Source organism: Oryctolagus cuniculus, chromosome 15, assembly GCF_964237555.1.
Source record: "Oryctolagus cuniculus chromosome 15, mOryCun1.1, whole genome shotgun sequence".
NCBI lineage: Eukaryota > Metazoa > Chordata > Mammalia > Lagomorpha > Leporidae > Oryctolagus > Oryctolagus cuniculus.
Genome location: NC_091446.1, coordinates 35,174,088 through 35,197,709, shown reverse-complemented (window position 1 = coordinate 35,197,709; position 23,622 = coordinate 35,174,088). Strand labels below are relative to the sequence as shown.

Genomic DNA, 23,622 nt, shown 5'->3' with positions numbered 1-23,622 from the left:
TCCTACATGTAGATGTTCATAGAAGCATTATTTCTAAGAGCTGAAAGAAGAAATAACATAAACATCCATCAAAAGAATGATAAACAAATTGTGGTATGTGTACGTGCAATGTGGAATGCCATCCAGCTACAAAAAAGGAATGAAGTAATGATACGCGCCACAGTGAACCTCTCAACAGTGTGCTAAAATAAAGGAGACAGAAACAAATGGTCAAATACATTCAGTGCTTTTACTTGATGTGTCTATAATATGCAAATCCACTAGACAAGACAGCAGATTAAAACTCACTGCCTGACAGGTTAGGGGTTTGGGGAGTTATCATTTAATTGAGAGGATAGGAGTCTGTGCAGTTATGTAAAGGTTTTGAAAGTAGAGAGTTGGTGTTTGGACAGCATTGAGAATACACTAAGTAACACCAGTTTGAAATGTAAAATGGTTCATTTCATGTTATGTAAGTTTCTCCTCAATTTTTACGTGACAATAATGAAAAGGACTATGGATTTAATGCAATCCCTCTAAATATTCACAAGTGTCTTTGTGGAAATTTATAAGTTTGTCCTAAAATTTTCATTGAAATTCAAGGAACCTATTATAGCCAAAATGGTTTTGAGAAAGAACAACCAATGTTAAAAATCTCACACTTCTCTACCTGAAAAGTACAGTCGTTAAGACTTCAAGATGGTACAGCTGGCATAACAGATACATAGATCAATGGAATGGAACTGACAGCCTACAAACAAACTTATATTTATGTTCATTTGACTTATGACCAGGGTGCCAATGTATTCAATGGGGAACAAATAGCCTTTTCAACAAAGAGCGCAGTGATGACATGATCCATGCTCCCAGATTGCCTTCAAGACACCAACCTCTGTCTCCACGTCTGTACAAGTTATTGTGTTACACTCAGCTAAATCCAATTCTCTCTTCTACCAATTCTTTCCCAAGATACAACTGAACACCTCCACACACACCACACACTCCATCTGAAATTCCCTCTCCTGTCCTGCACTGTAAATTGCTAATGACCTCCTTCAATGTGTAGGATATGCAGACTAAGCTTAGTTCCCCTCTCCCTTACACTTGTGCAATGATGATGTCATCTTCACATTACACCATGATTTTTTTAATTGTTTGTAATTATTTATTTGCACAGGAGATGTGCACTGTGTTTCTCCTTTGCAGGATTATTTTTATCTAAAAACAAAACCTAGGTATTCTAATAATTTAACAATTTAATTTTATATTATGTGTCTTCAACACGTTTATGGTAATGTACATTATAGGAAGTATGTATTGGCTTTCGTTTTCTTACACCGAAATAACTTATCTTTTAATTCTTTATTTCCACAAAATTTATATAAAGTACCCTAATGTTTTTCATAATACTGAGAGTTCATTCATTCTGAAGATATGTAAATTGCTTGTCAAACCAGCCTGATCATTTAAATATCCACTGTATATACAGAATTATTCAATGAATCTAAAAATACACAAGAAAACAAATAACAAGCTGTTGTGAACATCTTACCTGCTCCATTTTGATCAAAAAACAATCAATAAAGTCCCTAGGGTTGTAAACATCAAGAAATTTTTGGTTTTCTATCACTTTCTGCATAATAAAATTTTTTGTATTATCAATATTTTTTACTAAGGTGCTATGATTCCTAGGAAATAGTCAGTGAGAGCAGGGAAAGTATTGCAAAACTAAAAGAGACTACAATAATTTGATAAACATTATAATGCGTGTATGTATACATATATACATGCAAACCCAGCCATAAATGTGAATTACAGATATAAATATGAATAAAATAGTGTCCATCTTAAAAAGAATGCTTTTACTGTAAATATGTGGTATTTCTATATGCTTATAGAAATATTTGAGCATGAGAAGTCTGACCAGGTTATCAAAGATAAATTTAATTTCCTAGACTCACACATAATTTTTTTTTTGACAGGCAGAGTTAGACAGTGAGAAAGAGAGACAGAAAAAATGTTTTCCTTCCGTTGGTTCACCACCAAAATGGTCGGTATGGCCAGCGCTGCTTCAATCTGAAGCCAGGAGCCAGGTGCTTCCTCCTGGTCTCCCATGCAGGTGCAGGGCCCAAGCACTTGGGCCATCCTCTACTGCACTCCCGGGCCACAGCAGAGAGCTAGACTGGAAGAGGAGCAACCGGGACAGAATCCGGCACCCCAACCGGAACTAGAACCCGGAGTGCTGGTGCTACAGGCAGAGGATTAGCCTAGTGAGTCACGACATCGGCCTGTTTTCATAGTATAAGATCCTCTTTATTTGAATGTCATTTTGTTTCATAAATCATTTGCTACAAACTTAAAATATAACAGGAAATGACGGCATTGTGGTGCAGCATGTAAAGCTACCACTTGTGAAGCCTGCATCTCATATTGTGTGCTGGTTTGAGTCCTAGTCATGTTTCTCTGGATGTTCAGAAAGTGAGCAGCAAATAGATGGTATCTATATATATTTCTATCTCTCTCTCTTTTCTTCTTCTTCTCCTCCTTCTCCTCCTCCTCCTCTCCCATTTGTTTCTCCCTCTCTCTCTGATCCTGCCATCATATGCATAAATATTTTAAGAAAATAACAGCCTGGATTTCCATTGATTGACAAAGATATTTTTTGTTCAGTCATCCAAGTGGCTTCATAGAAATAGGGCTTGGAGTTTAGTGGAAGAATCACTGGACAAGAAGATAATGGACATAAACATTAGCCCAGTATTTGGACACTCATTTTGCTGTGTGTAAATAAAAATTTCCATCACCTTTCACAGTGTTCAATGACATCAGCTCTGCTGGGACAGTGCTGTCTAAACATTCTCTTCATAGCTTGGTCCATGTAGCATTTAGCACCTGTCAGATAAAGGAACATAAATGGCTTCCCAGCAACAAAAGATCTCACTCCCACCTCCAACCATGGAGAGCTCAGAATCCTAACAGTTTCATTTAATCTTTCCATCAGTTTAAGAAAATCCTCATCTTTATAATCAAAGCGATTATGGAAAATAACAGAGCAGATCACATTGCAGGGAGCACAGCCCAGGATAAAGGTGGGATCACAGGGTGAGGCTGAATAATTGAAAACAATTTTAAAACACCATTAAAATATACATATAAAGCACGTTATTTTTATCCATGTTAATTTAGAAATTTTAAGCAATGTCCTGCCTACAAATTCCTGTGATAGTAAAAAAAAAGTGGCACAAAAGAAATCAAACATAATTTTACTGTAAGCCTGAGTTGACCATTACAACCTAGCTGGCTAAATATTGAGATTTCAAATACTGAATCACATTTATTGTTTTTCAATGCACTCTTTTATCACAAGAGATCTGCTATTTGGAAAGAATACTGAAAAAAGTTTTAAACGTAATAATGTAGGTTTTCAAACCAGAATCATGCATGTGTACAATGCCTATAGACAATAAAGTACTGAAATGGAAGGCAGAAAATAGTGTGGGCCAGGAAATTTCTTACAGATAAAATAATGAATAGTCACAAATAATGAAAAATGAAGTGTTGAACCAGTAGAGAGGGACAAAGAGATGAATTGTGAGAAAATTCACATACTTGAAAGAAAAAAAATTGTTAAAGCTGAAGGCATGCATGTAATATGAGAAAACCCAAAAAATAAATTATGAAGCTTATGATACAGTCTAAAATGATTTGCATTCCAGATAGAGTGCTGGGTTCAACACTAGGCCCCACTCCTACCTCCACTTCCTGACAGTTCAGACTATTAGAGGCAGCAGGTGATGGCTCAAGTAGCTGAGATCATACCACTCAAGCGGGAGACCTAATCGAGTACCCACTTCTGGCTCGATCATAGGCCTGGCTATGTGGGAATCTGGGGAGTGAACTAGTAGATGAGATAACTCTCTCTCACTCTGTGTGTGTGTGTGTCTGTGGTGTGTGTGTGTGTGTGTGTGTGTGGTGTCTGAATGTCTTTCACTTTAAAGAAAAATTTTAGAAAAATAAGTAAGGAAACCATAAGTGTAAGATGGATCTGTTTCCTTAAAGGAGCAAAGTGAGAATTTTAATTTATTTATTTCCAGCATACATCCCATATTGGGGAAGCCAAAAAGTAATTGGAATCTTAATTATCAAGAATTTCAATGTAAAAAAAAAATTCCTTTCTTGAGACATGACTAGCCAATATCTCAAATTGCTTTCCATATATAGCATACTTGAGCAAAGCTGTTTTTTAGTTACTTCTAACATATTGATCTGAACAACTATACCATATAGAAAAATGTGTATTAATAAAATTTAAAAATTACCCATAAGTTGAGTGACCCAGGAAGAGTTCCTGGCTCCCATCTCTGACCTGGCTCAGCCCTGATCACTCCAGTCCTTTGTGCAGTCAAACAGCTGATGGGATCTCTCTCTTCTTAAAGATTTGTTTATTTATTTGAAGGAGTCAAAGAGGCAGAGTGAGAGAGAGAGAGAGTAAGAGTGGTCTTCCATTCACTGATTCACTTATCAAATTGCCGCAATGGATGGATCTGGGCCAATCTGAAGCCAGGAGCTTCTTTTGGATCTCCCATGCCAGTGAAGGGGCCCAAGCACTTGGGCATCTTCTACTACTTTCTGAAGCCATAGCAGAGAGATGCATCAGAAGTGGAGTAGCTGGGGCTCAAACTGGAGTCCATTTGGGACGCCAGCACTGGAGGCCGCGGCTTTACATGCTATGCCACAGCCCCAGGCTGGGGTCTCTTTTTTATGTTTGTTTAATTAAAAGCAGAGTTACAGAAAGTATAGGAGAGACAGAGAGAGAGAGAGAGAGAGAGAGAGAGAGAGAGATCTTCAATCTGCTGTTTCACTACCCAAATTGCCATAGCCCTAGGGCTAGGCCTTGATGATTCCAGAAGCCAGGAGCTTCTTCTGTTCTCCCACGTGGGTGCAGGGGCCCAAGAAATTGCACTATGCTCTGATGCTGTCCCACTATAATTAGCAGGTAGCTGGATCAGATGTGGAACAGCCGGGTCTTCAAAAGGCGCCCATATGTGATGCCGGCATCACAAGAGGAGGCTCCAGGTGCTTTGCTGCAGTGCTGGTCAGGAGATCTCTTGCTTTGTCTGTCCTATGTTTCTGTCACTCTGTCTTTTGAGTAAATCAAATAAATCTTGAAGAAGAAGAAAAAGAAGGAGAAGGGAAGAAGAGGAGGAAAAAGTCGAAAAGGACAAGGGAGTAGAGGGGGTGAGAGGGAGGAGGAGCACAGAGGACAAGGAGAAGAAGAAGAGGAAGAACAAGCAGCAGCAGCAGCACCAGAGGCAGGGCCAGGACATTGCACGCAGCACATCAGGGAGGAGCAGTTTCTTCCATCCTGTAGCATTCTGGGCCACGCAGCAGGGTTTCTCAGAATCTAAAAGAATTCTGATGCCACCAGTTGGCCACTGAATGTTTACTTCTTTCTTTCATTCACCTAGACTAATCCAGAACCGATAGTGATGCCAGTTTTTATTGATTCTGCAGAGAAGTTCAAGATTCATGGATATTCTGAAAAAAGAAACCGCATGTATAATACAATAGATGATTTCTTGAATGAAATTTCTATCAGAAGCTCTTCACTTATCACTGATGTTCAGGCAAATGGCTGAAATCAAAGAGATCCTCAGTACTCCCGATTTTTGTCACTTAGTTATTTTGATTCTATCTACAGGACCTAAATATTTCTCTACTCAACTCCTGAAATTGGTAGAAGAAGCATCAAAGCTTACAGAGAGCATTTTGATATGTAATCAACTGTTTTAAGAGTGTGCATCCAAGAATAGATTTTATTTTAAAAAGAGTCAATCTGTTTACCCTTTGCATACCACAGAAGGAGCATAATGAATACTTACCTTAGTTAGGATTTGCTGATGTCCTTAACATCTATCTGGAGAGTATTTCCAATGATGGGGAAAGGAGAGGGCCCAGAAGGGAGCTTCCCCCTCCCGGAATTCTGCTTCCAGAGAGAAAGGAGAAGTAAACAGCAGAGCCCCAACACCAGGGCCACAACTGGATCCATTCTCTTCTTCCTGGGATCCTTGTGAGCTGGGAAGCACAGGCTTTATACCACTCTTGCTAATATGCTTCTCTGACGGGTCAAACTATGATGCACTTTTTTTTTTGACAGGGAGAGTGGACAGTGAGAGAGAGAGAGACAGAGAGAAAGGTCTTCCTTTGCTGTTGGTTCACCCTCCAATGGCCGCCACGGCCTTCTTGCTATGGCGGGTGCACCACGCTGATCCGAAGGCAGGAGCCAGGTGCTTCTCCTGGTCTCCCATGGGGTGCAGGGCCCAAGCACTTGGGCTATCCTCCACTGCACTCCCTGGCTACAGCAGAGAGCTGGACTGGAAGAGGGGCAACCGGGACAGAATCCGACGCCCCAACCGGGACTAGAACCTGGGGTGCTGGCGCCGCTAGGTGGAAGATTAGCCTAGTGAGCCACAGCGCCGGCCACAAGGATGCACTTTATCCTTTCTTCTGAGTGGACTTTGCCTCCTTTACAGAGAAGAAAAAAGTTTAGTCCCATCACTTTGTTACCTATGCCCACTCAGGAAATTGTAATTTCATTGTACTAGGTTGCGCCCATGTATTTGTAATTGGAAAAAAAAAAAAAAAAAAAAAACAACAACAAATGGGTGGTTTCCATGTGCAGTCATGATAGAGAATTAATTATAATAAAACAAAATTCTGCCAAATTCTGTCTTTTTTATGACTAAAAGAAATCACAATATGCTATGACTTGTATGTCAATGTATTTTATATGCATATAAAATATATATGTAAGTGTGTCTTAGAAGTATGCCAAAAATTAAACACTTTGTACTCAATGATGGCAGCTATTCAAATATTTTATATACTCTACTAGTATTACAGGTAACTAAACATTAGAAAGTAACCATAAACCATACATATTGAACAAACAGAAATGATCAAGTCACTAGCTATATAAATTGGCATGATTTACCATTAAATTTTAAAAGGAAAACTCGAGAAATCAGAGAATATTAATTTTTGTTTTTCAAATGAATAGAGATTCAAAGACAACAGAGGACTTGGCCAGGGTCACAGGGCTTACAAGTCACAGAAGGGAATTTGAGATTTTGTGTTCAATTTGCTTTGGAGAGTTGTTTTAAATAAATTTAATATAGCTTTTAAAACTTTATTTTTCTTTATTGGAAGGCAGAAAGAGAAAGAGAGGGAGATAGAGTAGACAGGGTTAGAGATCCATATCCTGTATCTTTGTTCACTCCCCCAAATTCCCACAACAGCAAAGGCTGAGACAGGTCAAATCAGAAACCCAGAAGTCAATCCAGGTTTACCACATGGGTGAAAGGGGCCCAAGAGCTGAGAAATCATCTCCTGACTCCAGGTATAGCACTAGCATAAACCAGGTCAAAAAGTGAAACCAGAAACCAAACCCAAGTTTCTGACATTGAATGCCTGTGTCAAAAGCAGCAGCTGCACTACTACGCCACAGTGTCTATTCTGGGGGTTCTATGAGATCTTCTGATTCCCATCTTGTGTACTACGTCCTACACATAGGCAGCCTCCAGAGTAACTTCAACAAACAAAGGAAACCTAAAATATTAGTTACTCTCAACAAACAACACACTATGTTCATAATGAAACAGACATTCCTCTTAATAGGAGCTCCTTTAATTGACTTCAAGAATAAAAAACCATATGTGCTCACACGAACAGAAAAAGAGAGGGTTCTTCCCGTTTATTCATCGTAGAAGTAAAATTTAATCAGTGTAACTAAGGAAAGAGAAAATCTCAGAGAATTTGAGGGAAACTCTTGGGAAACTAAGACTACCCTCACCTGACTTTTGGCTGTAGCCAAGCATGATTCTGTAGGTTTGGGACTGTCATCCCTCACCTGACTTTTGACTCCAGCCAAGCATGATTCTGTAGGTTTGGGACTGTCATAGTCTGAAATGAAAAGTAGATAATTCAGCAATTCAGGGAAATATTAGAAAGAATGTACTTACAGGTGCAATATAGGAGTAGAGGAAGGGAAATCATTTAATAGACCCACAGCTCAAAGAACCAAAAAATGTTGACCTGAACAGGAGGTGACACTGTTCACAAGAAGGTAAACCTCACTGAAAGAAAAATGTTACTAGATCACCAGTGACTATGGTTATACAAAGGCATGTTTTTACAGTATCATCAGATGTTTCTGTAAATTGGATAGTGCTTCCTCCTGGTCTCCCATGCAGGTGCAGGGTCCAAGCAGTTGGGCCATCCTCCACTGCCTTCACTGGCCGCAGCAGGGAGTTGGACTGAAAGAGAAGCAACCGGGACAGAATCCGGCGCCCCACCAGGGCTAGAACTCGGGGTCCCAGTGCCGCAGGTAGAGGACTAGCCTAGTGAGCCGCGGTGCCAACCCAGAGCTATTATTTCGAAACTGTATTTGTAAAAATTAAGTTTTGTCAAAAACAATTTAGAGAATGATTTATTGGCCATGAATAGAGAGATTCTGACAATTAACAAAGACTTTCAAACCCTACACAATCTTTGTATTCTGTTAACTTGGCTTAGGTAAAATCATTCAATTTGAGGGATGAGGAACTTGGCCTGGGAGATTCAGTCCCAAGATCAAAGACACACAAACTGCTGATGTTAGACTTCTGAACTGATTCCATGTGTTCCATGTGTTGCTCTCTTCTTCGAAAAAGGCAATCAGTTCAACTGGTTCACCTCATTTTCAGAGTGTGCTTTGATTCACTATTGCGTGATTCACTCTAATCTGTGGCTTTCAAAATCAACATGAATTTAGTGAATGATTACCAAAATAATTGATCAAAATCGGGTTCAATACATTTTCGAACTTGAACCATTCTGCTTCTTGGTTCATGCAACATCCGGGATAAAGAGAAGAAATTTTCTGCCTATTCACATAATTCTAAACTCTTAACAGGACCACATCAATTTCTTTGTGTTCGATGAGCTCTGTTGCTCTCTGTACAGCAATCACATTACTCCTGCCCTGCTTCTCCTCCTTTCCCATGAATTGACATCCTGCCTTGATATTTTATATACACTTAGTGATAATAAAAGTCCTGGATAATCTTTTTTGAAAAGTAGACAGATGGACTGGGAAAGAAAGATGAGACAGAGAGACCTCCCATCTGTGGGTTACTCCTCTAATGCCATAGTTCTGGTGCTTTGTCAGATTAAAACTGATAGCCCGGAACTGAGTGCAAGTCAACCACATAGGTAGCATGGCTCCAGGAACATGAGTCATTGCCTTCTGCCTCTCAAGGTGTGCATTATAAGGACGTTGGAATGGAGAGCAGCACTGAGACTGAAACTCAGGCTCTGCTAGGGATGTCAGGAGCCCCAAATGGCACATTAAGTGCTACACGAAACACTAGTCCCACGATCATATATAATCCTAAAATAAAAGTGATCTCTGAGATCAACTAGTCCAAATTTATTTTGATTTTCAGGAATGAGCAATTCTTACCTCAGTGATATATAGTGTCACAAATACATCAGTAAGAGAGATTGTCTTAGAATCCCAGTTTTCTACTGCTGGTGCTGTGGCTTAGCTGGTAAAGCCATCACCTGCAGTTCAGCATCGCATATTGGCTCCAATTCAAGTCCCAGCTGCTCCATTCTGTGAGTTTGCTGTGTGGATTGCTTCCCATGTTGGAGCATTCACTCCTTTTTAATTCCATTTGTATTACCAAAAACTTAATCCAATCTGTATGATCACTTTAACACTTAATCCTATCCAAATGCTCACTTTAATATTTAAATTCTACTTTTACCACCGAGCTTAAAGGGATTTGGGATCCCATGGTAAGATTTTAAACTGTACCCTTAGGTGTAAATTTGTACTAATGTATGCAGAACTATACAGTTTTACAGTTGCTAACTTTATGCATTTCACAGTTACAACAATGAATTCTTCCCACCATGCTGAAATTCTGACCTACATTCCCACCCCTCTTCCTTCTCTTTTTTAATTCAAACTCTTATTTTTACTAAGATCTATTTTTCAATTATATACATATGACTATATTCTATGTTGAAAAAAGAGTTAAACAATATAGTATGATGAAAAAAAAAAAAACTGCTCCTCAATGCTCAAGACAAGGCTGTTTAAAGTCATTGCGTCTCTTGGCAGTTTTTTAATATAAGGAATACAGATTTCATGCATTTCATAAATAAAAGTTTAGGAACGTAGTGATTGTTCCACACTACCGTCCTTCCCCCAACAATTTATATTTTAATATCGCAACCTCCAGTGTTCTTCAGTTGCAGATTTCCTAGTACCCTAGCAGGTGATCAGCAGTGTCTCCTTGCAGTCCACCTTCCACTGCAGCTAGCTTTTTGCTCAGGATACATGCTCCACAGCACCCAAGGTCCTGAGGCTGCTTCTCCAGTCCATTTGCTTCCACCTCAAATAGATTCATGGCTAAGCATGGGGAACTCAATGTGGCTGGCGCCAAACAGCACACAGGAGTGGGTCTGGTCAAGGTTTCTAAATATTTGTCACAGCAATGGACTAAAGCACCTGGAAGAGGTGAATTTGAGAAATTGTGGATTGCTAAGAATCAAGGGAAGACTGTGGTGCCCTTTACTTTGAATGAAGATCAAGATCATCCGTGTGTCTGGCAAACTGCTGGATGGTAAACAGTATCTACTGAGAGCTCCTTGGAGAGGCTGTCTCTGGAAGGAGCTGGAATAAAGAGCTGAATGCCAACATGCTGCCAGTGAGAATTACATGAGATTGAAGAGATGGCAAACAGAGGAATCTCCCAAAGCAGTAAGACCATCCCAACAACTGGGTACAGTTGTAACAACCAATTACAAACCTGTTGCTAGTCATCAATACAACATTGACTATGAAAGGAGAAACAAGATGGAAAACGAGCCCGAGCTGATAACAGCAAGTTTAGGCTGTTTTCAACCCTTGAGGAGCACTAGTATTCCAACCTTAGGGACCTGGTGGACATCACAAAACAGCCTGTAGGCTAAGTGAAGGAAACCTTGAAAGAAGTTCGTATTCAGAATGTAAAAGGGATCCATAAAAATATGTGGGAGCTCAGGCCAGAAAACAGACACTAGAGGGGAAAAGAAAAGAAAGATTAAGCCAGTGCCTGGGGAGCTGGCTGGTGGAACCCCTGCAGGGTGACACTGAGGCCACAGCCTTGATTCTGAACACTTGAGCACCTGTGTCTGTAGCAGTAACATGGCTGGTACTTTTGTTTCACTTGGACGATTTTTTTAAACCTGTAATTCTTATAAAGTTTCATAAATGTTTTTTTGAGAAGAAAGAAATTTTTATAGACTTGTATCAAACCAGATTATCCATGAATAGGATAGGATTAGGGGATTAAAAGGGTTTTTCTTTATGATTACCTTCTAAATGTAAAGTGAGGAATTTGTTTTCTAGATTAAGACTTTGTCTTGCTCTGTCTCTTGAGGAGCAGATGTAATGCGGATTCAAAGAGAGGAATGTCAGCTACAGAAACTGTTAAGAATGAAAAGTCAAAGTTCCATATTCAGAAAATTTCTGGAGAACCATCTGTTTAAAAAAAATGGAGGGAGAAGGTGCCCGTGTTTCATGTCCAAACACACATTAATAAAAGGAGAGCATATAGGTTTATAGTGAAATGTCAGTTTTCATCCTGAGTTCATTGTACTCAATGATATTGATATGAGAAATGAACAAAAACTTGCTCAGTTAGGACTACTTGGAGCCAGCCTTTGGCAGAGCAGGTAAAGCTGCATCCTGCAATGCAGACTTCCCATACTGGTGCCTGTTCAAGGCCTGGCTGCTCTACTTCCAGTCCATCTGCCTGCTAATGGCCTGAGGAAAGCACCCAAAATGTACCAGTAATAGGCCCATGCTACCCACATAAGAGACCAGGAAGACACTCTTAGCTCCTGGCTTCTGCCTGGCCCAGAGCTGGCCAACACAGCCATCTAGGGAGTGAACCAGCTGACGGGAAGATGGATCTTTCCTTCTCTATAGATTTGACTTTAAAATAAATAAATAAAAATAAATAGAAGGAAACAAAATCATAACCTCCAAGGAGATGATATTAGAAGATGGATTATTTGATAGAGTTTTAGGTCATGAGCTTGGTGCCCACATATTTCAAATTTCTGCCTTCTATAAGAGACCCCAGAGAACACCTTCATCCCATCTGACACATGGAGACACAGCTAGAAGATGCCATCTGCACACCAGGAAGATCCACACCAGATAACAAATGTGCTGGAGCCTTAATTTTAGACTTCCCAGATTCCAGATGTATGAGAAGTAAATTTCTGTTCTGTATAAGCCACCAAGTCTATGACATTTTTTACATCAGTCTCAACAAACTGAGACTCAATTCCGTATGAGTGAAGTTAAAGAAATTCTCGTGCTGAAAAATGGTCTATCATTTCTAAAGGATTCCATCTAAATTCAAATTTACTGGTTGATAGAAAATCTATATGTTTAGTGGGAAGATAAGTGGGCTGATCTGATTAATAAAATTAATGAAAAGTCAAGTTAAAGATGATGTCTACTGCTCATATTATCCATATTCATATTCATCTGTTTTGTCTGCACAAGATCAGGAGAACCACATCCTTACAGAAGAAATAGTGAAATGGCAACAGTGTCTCTTTAAGCTTGCTTGGAATCACAGACTTCTCCCTGAAACCCTCTACCCTTAATTCCAAAACCCTAAGCCTGTGGTAAATTCCTCTGACTTCCTACTCTCCTGAATACCTTTAGCGATCAGGGGCAGTGCCAGACCTGGAAGCTCAACAGTGATCCAGATATCAGGACAGTTGACTCCAGAAGCTGAACCATCCTAGGGAGAGCTGTGGCGTCTGCACAGCTCTCTTTAAACCAGGAACCGAGAGCCTCAAGACTGCAGAAGCCCTAAGAGAGTACAACTCTGGGAAGAAGGTTGGTGGAGACAAGGCACATTCATAATGAAGAGCTCTTCCTCTTTGCCAGCCCTGGAATACTGTATCTGATGGTGGGTATGAGAAGTTGCTGACTGTATCTGAGGAAGGGCCACCTTCTGGATGTGATGGTCATGAGTGCCAAGAATGTGAGTCTTCCTGTGGGGTTTGCCTCCATCTGACCTGAGCAAGGCTGTGTGATGCCTCACCATAGGGAAGCTGGACCTGACATTAGAGGGGTTTGGAGAGCCTCCAGCCTATGTGATATTTCCTAATTCTAATAATAGGATATGAAACTGTGCTCACAACAAGCCCCTATGTGCACCCACTTGACAATGTGTCAGTGAACATTTGTGAAGAGAAAGGAAAATAGGTGGGTGAGTGAAGGAGGGGGAAAGCAAAGATGAGGCATTAAAACCAGGTATCAGGGCCAGCGCTGTGGTGAAGTGGGTAAACTTGCCTCCTGCAGTGCCTGCATCCCATATGTGTGCCAGTTCACGTCCTGCTAGCTCAACTTTGATCCAGCTCTCTGCTATTGCCTTGGAAAGCAATAGAAGATGGCCCAAGACCTCGAGAAGACCCAGAACAAACTGCTGCCTCCAGGCTTTGGATTGCCACATCTCTGGCTATTGCAGCTATCTGGAAAGTGAACCAGCAGATGGAAGACCTGGGGAGTGAACCAATGAATGGATGAACTCTCTCTCTCTCTTTCTTTCTTTCTCTGCCTCATCCTCTCTGCAACTCTGACTTTCAAACAAATATACAGATCTTAAAAAAAATTGGATAGATTCCAAACGAGGGCAATGGAACAAATGGATACAAGGGCAGATGTTCAATGCTCACAAATAGGAGATAAGGGAAGAATATTTTAGTGGAAACAGAAATACAAGCCCTGTAGCACCTGTCCATGGTGTCAGGTCATGGGGACAAAGATCACAAAAAGTTCGTACTAGGATTACTATATTAGAGTAATGAGAAGTCTGAGGAAGGACTAAAGAAGAGGTTCTTTCCAGTTGTTTCTCTAGATTTTGAGTTGATTTCTGTAGGACTGCATTCTGGCTTTTCAGGATTACTGCTTGTTGAGTCAGTGGTTTCAGATTGTCCTGTCTCTCTGGCTGCTGGTTGGGATGTGCCTTGTCAGATAGGACCTACAATATTCCTCTTTTCCTTTGATGAGATGGTCTTTTCATTTCCTTCCTCCTCAAGTTCTCACTCTGCCCTCTTGATGGAGGCTTCCTCTGACTGGACATCTTTATGATGACTTCTCAGGTAGGCTATTTTTTCCTCTTCTTCAGTCCATGTTGGTGTGAAATGTATTGTTCTTGCACTTTGGAATGTCTAACTGCACACTTGGCTCTGTGCCCTTCTTAGGGTATGCTGAAAAATGAATATAATAATAACATGAAAAGCTGAATAATGACTCATCTCCTGAGCAAAGGTGTTCATGTCCTAATACTGTGGACTTATGAACCTATAAATATGTTATTTTAAATAGTAAGTGTGGCATTGCAAATGTGATTATATCAGAAATCATGACAGGGTTAGATAATACTGATTTGACCAGGTGTGGCTCATGCAATCACAGTGGTCTTCATGCAAAGGAAATAAAACGTAGTAGAAAATGTGGCCCATTTTTCTCCCTTTTGTTGACCTTATTGCCCTTGTTGCCCTGCGACTTCGGGAGCATGGCCTTCGGCTGCCTCCTCTCTCGGCCCTCACTTCATTACATGTGCTAAGGTGCTTGTAGCTGCTCATAACTAAACGCTTGCTGCACGTGGCTCCTGGACTGCTCACTGGTTGGTGTGGATCTAGACTTCCCTTTTTGCCTTAGATAGAGCCCTCACTTTCCTATGTGTTTCTCTCAAGAGGAAAAAAAAATCCTTAAAACTAGAAACAAAGAAAGGAAGGATGGAAGGATGGAAGGATGGAAGGAAGGAAGGAAGGAAGGAAGGGAATAAAAGAAAGAAAATATGATAGTGAGAGCAAAAGGTTGGAATGATTCAAAGGAATCACAATTCAAGATTGGTGACATCCAATACACACAGATACACACACAGACACACAGACACATACACACACATCAATAAATGTATTTTATGTTAAAGTCTCTAGAAGAAAACAACTCTGATGATATTTATATCAACCCCAGTGAAACTGATATTGGACCTTAGAATGCCATAACCATAATTTAATCATCTGCATGGCTTTGAGCCATTGCATTTGTGGTAATGAGTAATAGTAATAATGAGAACCAATGCAAATATTATTTGCCTCCTAGTTTACAATAAAGATTAAGTTACAGAAAACATTTATCCAAAAGCAGGGTAAAGGTAAACACTTTATGTTTGATGAAGAAAGGTACAAATGGAAGAGAGATTACAAGACTTAATGAAACATTCTGGTTTGATCTCATTGAGAAGTTGATTTTGTCAGTATACAAGATTGCCTTCTTGCTACACCTTTGTCAATACATGAATTACCACATTTTCATTTTCCTGTCAAGAAGATTTAAAAGGTACTTAATAGTTTTAATTTGCAATATTTATTTTAAATAAATTTTCATGGTTAATAACAACAATCTCCATTTCTTCTTCTATGTCCTTAATAACCATTTCCTATATTTCTACTATTGTGGGGGTTTTCATGGAATATTGTTAAATAAAAAATGAAGTTTGGGGCTGGCGCTGTGGAGCAGTGGGTTAATGCCCAGGCCTGAAGCTCCGGAATCCAATATGGGCGCCAGTTTGAGAACCAGCTACTCCACTTCTGATCCAGCTCTCTGCTATATCCTGGGAAAGCAGTAGAGGATGGCCCACGTCCTTGAGCCCCTGCACTCGTGTGAGAAACTCGGAAGAAGCTCCTGGCTCCTGGCTTCGTATCGGTGTAGCTCCAGCCGTTGTGGCCATTTGGGAAATGAATCATCGGATGGAAGACCTCTCTCTTTCTCTCTGCCTCTCCTCTCTCTGTGTAACTCTTACTTGACTTTCAAATAAATAAATAAGTCTTAAAAAAAGAAGCTTTAGAGTGCACATGTAGTAAGAGTCCGATGTTATAAAAACATGTAATGCTATAGGTATTTATTTATATGTACTGTATATTCTCTGACAATATATAAATACACATTCATATTTGCACAGAAACATGTAAATCTTTATAATAGTTTATTAACTGGGGCACAGTAGGTTCAGCCCCTGTTTTCAACACCAACATGCCATATTGAAATGGCAGTTCAAGCGCTGACTGCTCCTCCTCCATCCATCTCCCTGTTAATGCAACTGGGAAGGCAAGAGAAGATGGACCAGATACATGGGTTTCTGCAATCCACATGGGTGAGCAGGATATAATTCAGGATGCCTGGATTTAGCCTAGCTGTTGCAGACAGCTTTTGCTGACGTAAATATTGCAGTCATTTGTGGAGGGAACCAGAGGATGGAAGATTTCTGTCTCTCCCTCTCTATATGTCATTCCACATTTCAAATAAATAAATAAATCTTTAAAAATAAGTATTAGCATAAAAATGCATGACAATACGTCTCTCTGGGATATGAGCTCAGAAACGGGCATGAATGATGTCAATTTTTAATTTCAGATACAGAAGAAAGGAAACACATGGTTAAAATACAAGGAGTATTTGATTTTCAGTTACCTTTGGTTTAGAGAGGAAATGAGGCTGATTGATTCAAGGACATAGCCCAAAATTGCCTTCAAAATTATGTTAAGTGTGAAACAGCATGATGGAATGTAGAAAAGTGATAACATAGGCTTTCTATGGATTTTGATCATGTCCTGGAAAGAAAGCACTGAGAACATAAGATTAGAAATAGAACAATGCACATGTATACCTGCCTCTAAATTGAAAACAGGGAGTAAAATGATATTCCAAATTTTTATCCTATGTTCACAGTAGCCACAAGAAGGAATATGGGACTGTGAAATATAATGATCATCTTCCCTTGAGCTGATCCTCTCAACTTTCCCTACAGGTTAGAACCGTTCTTAGCAGAGTTTCTTTTAGGGCCTAGCATAATGGCATAGCAGGTAAAGCCAGGAAAAACAGTGGAAGATGGCCCCAGTGCTTGGGTTTCTGATACCCACATAGCAGACTTGGATGAAGCTTCTGATTTATCTGGCTAAGCCCTAGCCATTGCAGCTTTTTGTAAATTAACCAGTTAGTGGAAGAACGATCTCTCTCTCTCTCTCTCTCTCTGTCTCTCTCTCTCTCTCTCTGTCTCTCTCTCTCTCTCCCTCTCTCTTCTTTCCCTCCCGCTCCTTCTGCCTCTCCACTCCTGTTCACTCTTTCCCCCATCTCTATAACTCTGACTTTCAAATAAATAAATAAATCTTTAAAAGATTTGTTTCTCTCTTCTGAAACCACAACTCCAATAACTCTAGGTGAGACTCAGACAAGACAGCTTTCTTCCATCTTCCTTTTCATCCTTCTCTCTGCTTGTCATTATGAAGACTGGTGGGAACTATTGGGACTCTATTTTCTTTTATTTCTTATCTGCTTGATGCACGAATGAAGAGAATACAGAGAACTGACACTAGGATTGTTATTTTATTTTTATTTAGAAATAAATAAAAATAAACTGAATAAATAAATAAAAATAGACTGAACTCAGCTGTCCTTCACCTAATGACTGGATAAGAAACTGTGATTATATACACACTGTGGAATACACATCAAAAAAAAAAATCCTGTCTTTTGCAGCTAGAAACCTTATGCTTTGTGAAATATGCCAGTTCAAAAATGTAAATATCATATGTTTTCCCTGATATGCATTGACAGAGTACAAAATAAGGTAATGTATGTGAACAAAATTCACATTTAACATTTGATTATGATTAATGTCCTTATCAATACTCTTGAGAAAGAGAGGTTTTTCTACTTACTACTGGTTGAATTCTTTATTTATTTGAGGGTTATACTTGTGAACAGAATACAGACTGAAGATATATCCTTGTATAAACTAAAAGAAAAAATAAGAAAGGAGGAGGGCGGAGGGAGTGGGGGAGGGATGGAGTATAGGGTGGGTAGTATCATTATACTCTTAATCTGTACATATGGAACACATGAAATTTGCTCACCCTATATGAAGAAAAAAATTGAATTAAAAGAGTTATCTTCTATGAAGTTCCATGGAAATGAATTTACACCTGCTGAGAAAAGCATGAAGTAGTCACTCTTCTTAAAGTTGCCACTCTCATCCAGAAAGTGTCCAGGGTCAAATACCTTTGGGTTAGGAAATGCTTTTTCATCATGTAGCACAGATATCAGTGTTGTTATGATGTCCGTGCCCTGGATAAAACAGAAACAGATAATCCAAGTATGAAGAAGTCACTGAGCTGTTAAAAAAACAGTGGAAATCACTTAGGACAATGTTTGATCAACAGAGGAGGAAGCCCAAGTCCCAGGAAGAGCAGTGACATCCCCGGCCACACAGACCAAGTAATGAGCAGAGATGAGCGGTGGCAGTGATTTTGCTAAAATGCCCTGTAGCAGCATCTTCCATGTGAGCACGTGGGTTCAGTAGCAAGTATGAAACCCGTGACCATTTATCACTGTGGCACAGTTTGTTTGTGCTCATGTTAAAATTGAGGGAGATCTTTATTATAGTTTAATCCTAACTCAGAATCTGCCCCTACCTCACCACTGTGGTTCAGGGAATACACCAAGCACTTATGTGCTTTCTTGTAAGTCATATAAACTATTATTGTATCAATAAATTCTACGTATGAATGCTATTGTCGTTGTATAGTGAAAATCCTCATTATTGGAAAAAACACACTAAAGTATTGATGTAAAAATAAATGTATCGTTATAAAAGAAGATATATACACACTTCATATCTACAAATATACATGAAGGTACAAGGGTCTTTGAAATATTACTGGAAGTGTATATTATATTTTGCTTTCATTTCCCACAAACTTACTGAACCATATTTTTATATACACATATATTACAACTGGTAAAATAAAAATGGAGATGAAAAATATAATTTCAACAAATATACTCAAACAACTGGACATTTATAAAGTAAAAAATGAAGCATGATCAGCACAGCGTAAATTAGAATCAATATGAAATAAGCCATTGGTCTAAACACAGGAGCTAAAACAATAAAACTTCTAATGACAGGTAAGTGTAAATTTGACACCTTGTGCAGGTAAACTTTTTTCAGCTAGGACACAAATCCCAAATAGACCACATATTATTGCAGATAGTTTTACTGGACAGTAATGTCATCACCAAATAACATTCACAAGCCCAGCCTCTCACCTGTTTTTCTACAGGAGGAGGGGAGATAAAAATGCTTAAGCCGAAAAAATACAAAAGAATATTTTTGATGCATGAAAATTACATGAAACATAAATTTCAATTTCAATAAAAACTGGAACAAGAATCCTCATTCATTTACACATTGTCTATGACTGTTTCCATTCTTTAAGGGCAGAAAGAGAAAGCCATGGCCTGGAAAGTTGAACATATTTGCTTTTTGGCCAATTACAAAATATTTGCTAATTCCAATCTAAGATGATTACCTCCAGTAAGATCAATGGCCCTAGACTGTGGTGGAAGAAATCACTCAACAGATTTGTGAGAGAGTAGACTCATCCATGCAGTGTGCAGATTTCTACACAACACTGCCCTGTGCAGAGGGAGTGAGTGGCTCACACCCTTGGAGCACCACACTCTCTAAAGACATCAGGCACAGGGTGAACCTGAGGGATGAGTATAAAACAGCAAGTACAGCAATCCCCTCCAGCAGGTCCCCAAACCTGATGCAACAGAGGGACGAGGGACGGAGGGTAGAAGAACATATCATTATGTTCTTGGAATTGCATCTATACAACAGATTGACTCTGTTCATAACTAAAATTAAAATTTAAAAATTTTAAAGATTAAAACCATGTTAGAGAACATTTCTCACATAATTTTATGAGGCCACCATTGTCTTGATATCAAAAATCTGAAAAGAATTCTAAAGGAGGAAAAATTGCAACACAAAAACTCAAGAATAAAAATACTGAAGCCTTAAACAATATGTAGTAATGCAAATGTAACTATGTGTATTTACTCATAATACTTAAATTTAGGAGGGGGGTGGAATACAGTGAATATACATAGGCCTAATTGCCTGATTCCTACAGCCATGTGGGAAACCAGAGGAAGTTCCTTGGTACAGGCTTCAGCCTGGACAGCCCTGGATTTGTTGCCATTTGTGAAGTAAGCCAACAGATTAAGATTCTCTCTCTCTAACTCTGCCTTCAAGTAAGTAAATATTAAAATAAAGAAAATCTGTTATATTTTAATATGCAGTGTTAAAAAAGGAAAAAGCTTTTTAACAATTTCTAACAAATGTTAAAATGTTAATTATCCAACAACAACAAAAAATTTGTAAACCACTGTACTAAAAACAAAACATTACTGAGGAAATAACAAAGAGCCTAATCAAAGGGTATCAAAATACATTCACAAATGCAGATTCAACCTGTCAAGATGTCAACCTCTACTGAATTTCTATAGAGATTTAATGTCATACTGATAAAACTTGAAAAACAGGGAAATTGACAAACTGACACCTTTAGCATTCATTTGGAAATGAACCAAAACAATTGGCAGACACCCACAGCCACACAACAAGATCTGAGGGAAGCAGCACTGAGTCCATCAAGATGCCACACACAGGGACTTTCCCCTACTTTCACAGGATGTGGGCAGGGCTGGAACCACACTGTGGGTGAGAAGCTTAAGAGCACTGAGGTTTAATGTAAAAGAAACAAGATTATCTTGCATGAGGCAGGTTAGTGGGAAGGAGGTCAATGAATCTCTGGATCTCATGTATCACAGCATCCGTGTAGGGCATGCGGCTCCTGTCCTGCATGCAGGGGCTCTGGTGTCTGCCAATCACATGCTCAATCTCCTCCTGGACTTTAGCTGAGAAGGCACAAGTAAGAAATAATGGATAAAATGAGAAAATTGGCAATTTAGGGTTTCATGAACCTTAATGAAGGTATCTCAACAGAATTATAAGCTATAAGCCCAGAAATAAATGTAAGTTACCACAAAAAGATACAAACTACCAGTATGATATATTGGTACATATAGGCCATATAAATGCACAGATGAAACTAACACAAATACAAGTAATAAAATGCTCACCCCCCCAAAAAAAAAAAAACAAAATATAATTAAATCAAGAAAACACTGTCCTTGCAGAAAGGAATACAAGAATGAAATCTAGCTTTTAAAAGGCATAGGGCTTAAGTTATGTTAAAACAGATGTGTGTGTGGATGTGGGTGTGTTGATACATGTTATTTTTATCTTTTGTGAGTCTGTATATGTATTTACAGGTTTTGGAATGTGTGTTCATTTGCAATGGTACTCTTATCATCTTCCTACTCCCCAAATTTAGCCCTTTTGAGCATACCTGTAATTTAGAATCATGTTTCTTAAAAACTTCTATTTCTTTATTACCGACTTTTACATTTATTTATTTCCTCGTAAGACAGATGGGAATTTTCATCTCCATCTTTCTCCCATATACACACATGCCCACAATGACAGGCATACAGCAGTCACTCCATTTAGCAGGATATATTTAGATCACACATTTTGATCATATCAGCATTCATTTTTCATCATTCTGAGCACATATATTGTCCTAGAGAGACAATACTTCGTCTTTAATTTTTATTACTTTCTTTGACATTATTAACTTTGTCATCATTTTTCCATTCACAATTTTCTATCTCCTGGATAGAAATATTTCCCAGTGCTCAGATAGATGTTTCAAGCACCTGCTGATAATTCTCTGGTTATTGTGAAACTTCAGGTTATTAGTCACTTCATTATTGTTCTTCATGTCTCTGCTCATGTCTGCCTATCCATTTGGTCTACTCTGCAGTGAATATGTCCAGTACCTGGTACCAGAATCCCCAACACTCTATCCTCCTGTGGGAGCTTTCAGTTCCTAGAGCCCACAACTTCTCACTTGGTTTCTGACATTTGGATGGAGAACCACATTCTGTATTTTTCTGAGAAAATGGGATAAGTAAGTTTTTTGCAAACATGAAGGTTTAAAGATACCCTTTTGCTATTAATGAGATAATAGTTACTCTTGAGAATTCTGATGCTATTCTAGGTCCTAATCTTTTAATATGATCTTGTCCATCTCTCTGAAATGGATGGTGATTTTCTCTTTTATTCTTCTGTTCTGAAACTCCATGGCCTTGTGTCTTGTGCAGATGTTTTTATTTCATTTACTTTGCTGAACACTTGGAAATAATATTTTATCAAGAAGGCAAAATATGGAGGTCTCCATTAGAGCCATTTGCTCTCTGGAGGATTCATGTGGCAGCTGAATTTCAGGAGACAAGATGGAGAGAAGAGTCAAGGTCTTGGAACTCCAAGAGAGCCACACTTTTCTTTGCAGCCTTTACCTCACACCTCTGTGCCTGAATAAAGGGCTTCTGAGGCTTGATGTGCCCAGAAATTGAACTCCCTTTTCCTGAGGGGAAATTCACTTAGCTGAGAAGAGGAGTTGTGGGGGGAACTGGGACCCTGGGACCGGGATAACCCCGTGTCTCAGCCTCTTGTTCTATCCTCATTGACACTTGGGATTTCCAAATCCTAACCCTTGGGGGTGCAGGGACAAAGACTAGCTTCTCTTCCTTGATGACCCTTCCTCTGCCACACTTGGGTTACAGCCTCTCCTTCTCTGCAAGCCAATGATCATCTCTGCACTGCTCTGGGAGTTTCCGGCATTTACTGGAGAGTTATGAGCTGGTTCCTGTACTCACCTCCTTCTACTTTTAAAGCATTATTTCACATTTGTAAGTGTGCAGTTTTTTTTTAAGTGGGAGCTTGCGCAAGGGAAAAAGTGTGTTATCTTACCTCCTACAAAACTAAATTTAATTCAGAAAATATTCTAAATGAATTTGTCAAAACATATAAAATTATTTACATCACCTCTCCTAATATTGTTTTATTCAAGACCGGCTTTAGGGCAATAGACTTCTGTTGTAATAACATTACTTTGGGTGCATCTTCTGACTGAAAGGAAACACCTGTCTTATGCATCTATATTTTGAATACCCCCACACTGGAATTACTTAAGGAAGCCTCACTGAATTTCAATTGGTCTTCAATAAGAAAAGCTTCCTTGTCTTTTTCTCTGTATTAGAGCACTGAATTGTCAGAATGAGGAAAGGTAGCATCAAGACTATACCTACTGCTCAATGGGGTCTTTTTGTTATGAAAAGAAAATGCAATGCTGCGCCTCCCACACATCACTCCCATGAGCTCCAGCACAGCCCCCAAACATCACTGCTCTTCCTCCTGCCAGGCTGTCTTCACTGCTCTAGGATCTCCTCCTGCATTGTACAACGTTGGCCTGTTTTATTCTGATCACTACACTGCACAGAGTACAGTTGTTGGCACAGAAGTTTTTAAACAGTGAGACTCCTCTAGCACAAACAAGGCAGAGGACAGTAGCCATGGCTCCCAAGCTTTTCTCCTGAATGCAGTTTGCTCCTCCCTGAGTCATACCTGCGACCTCGGGGTGCTTCAGCAGGAGCAGGAGGGAGTATCTCAGCGTTGTGCTCCTTGTCTCAGTCCCAGTTCCAAAGAAATCAGACACAGTGGTTACCAAGCTTTCAAGAGTGAACTCTAAATTGTTTTCCTA

The 23,622-nt window shown here is 39.4% G+C and overlaps 2 pseudogenes; one reads left to right on the top strand and one right to left on the bottom strand.

The window, feature by feature from the left end:
• LOC100351191 (cytochrome P450 2C15-like) overlaps positions 1 to 23,622 on the bottom strand; it is a 36,675-nt pseudogene continuing 13,053 nt past the window's right edge.
• Positions 10,435 to 11,115, top strand: LOC127484154 (general transcription factor IIF subunit 2 pseudogene; annotated as a pseudogene).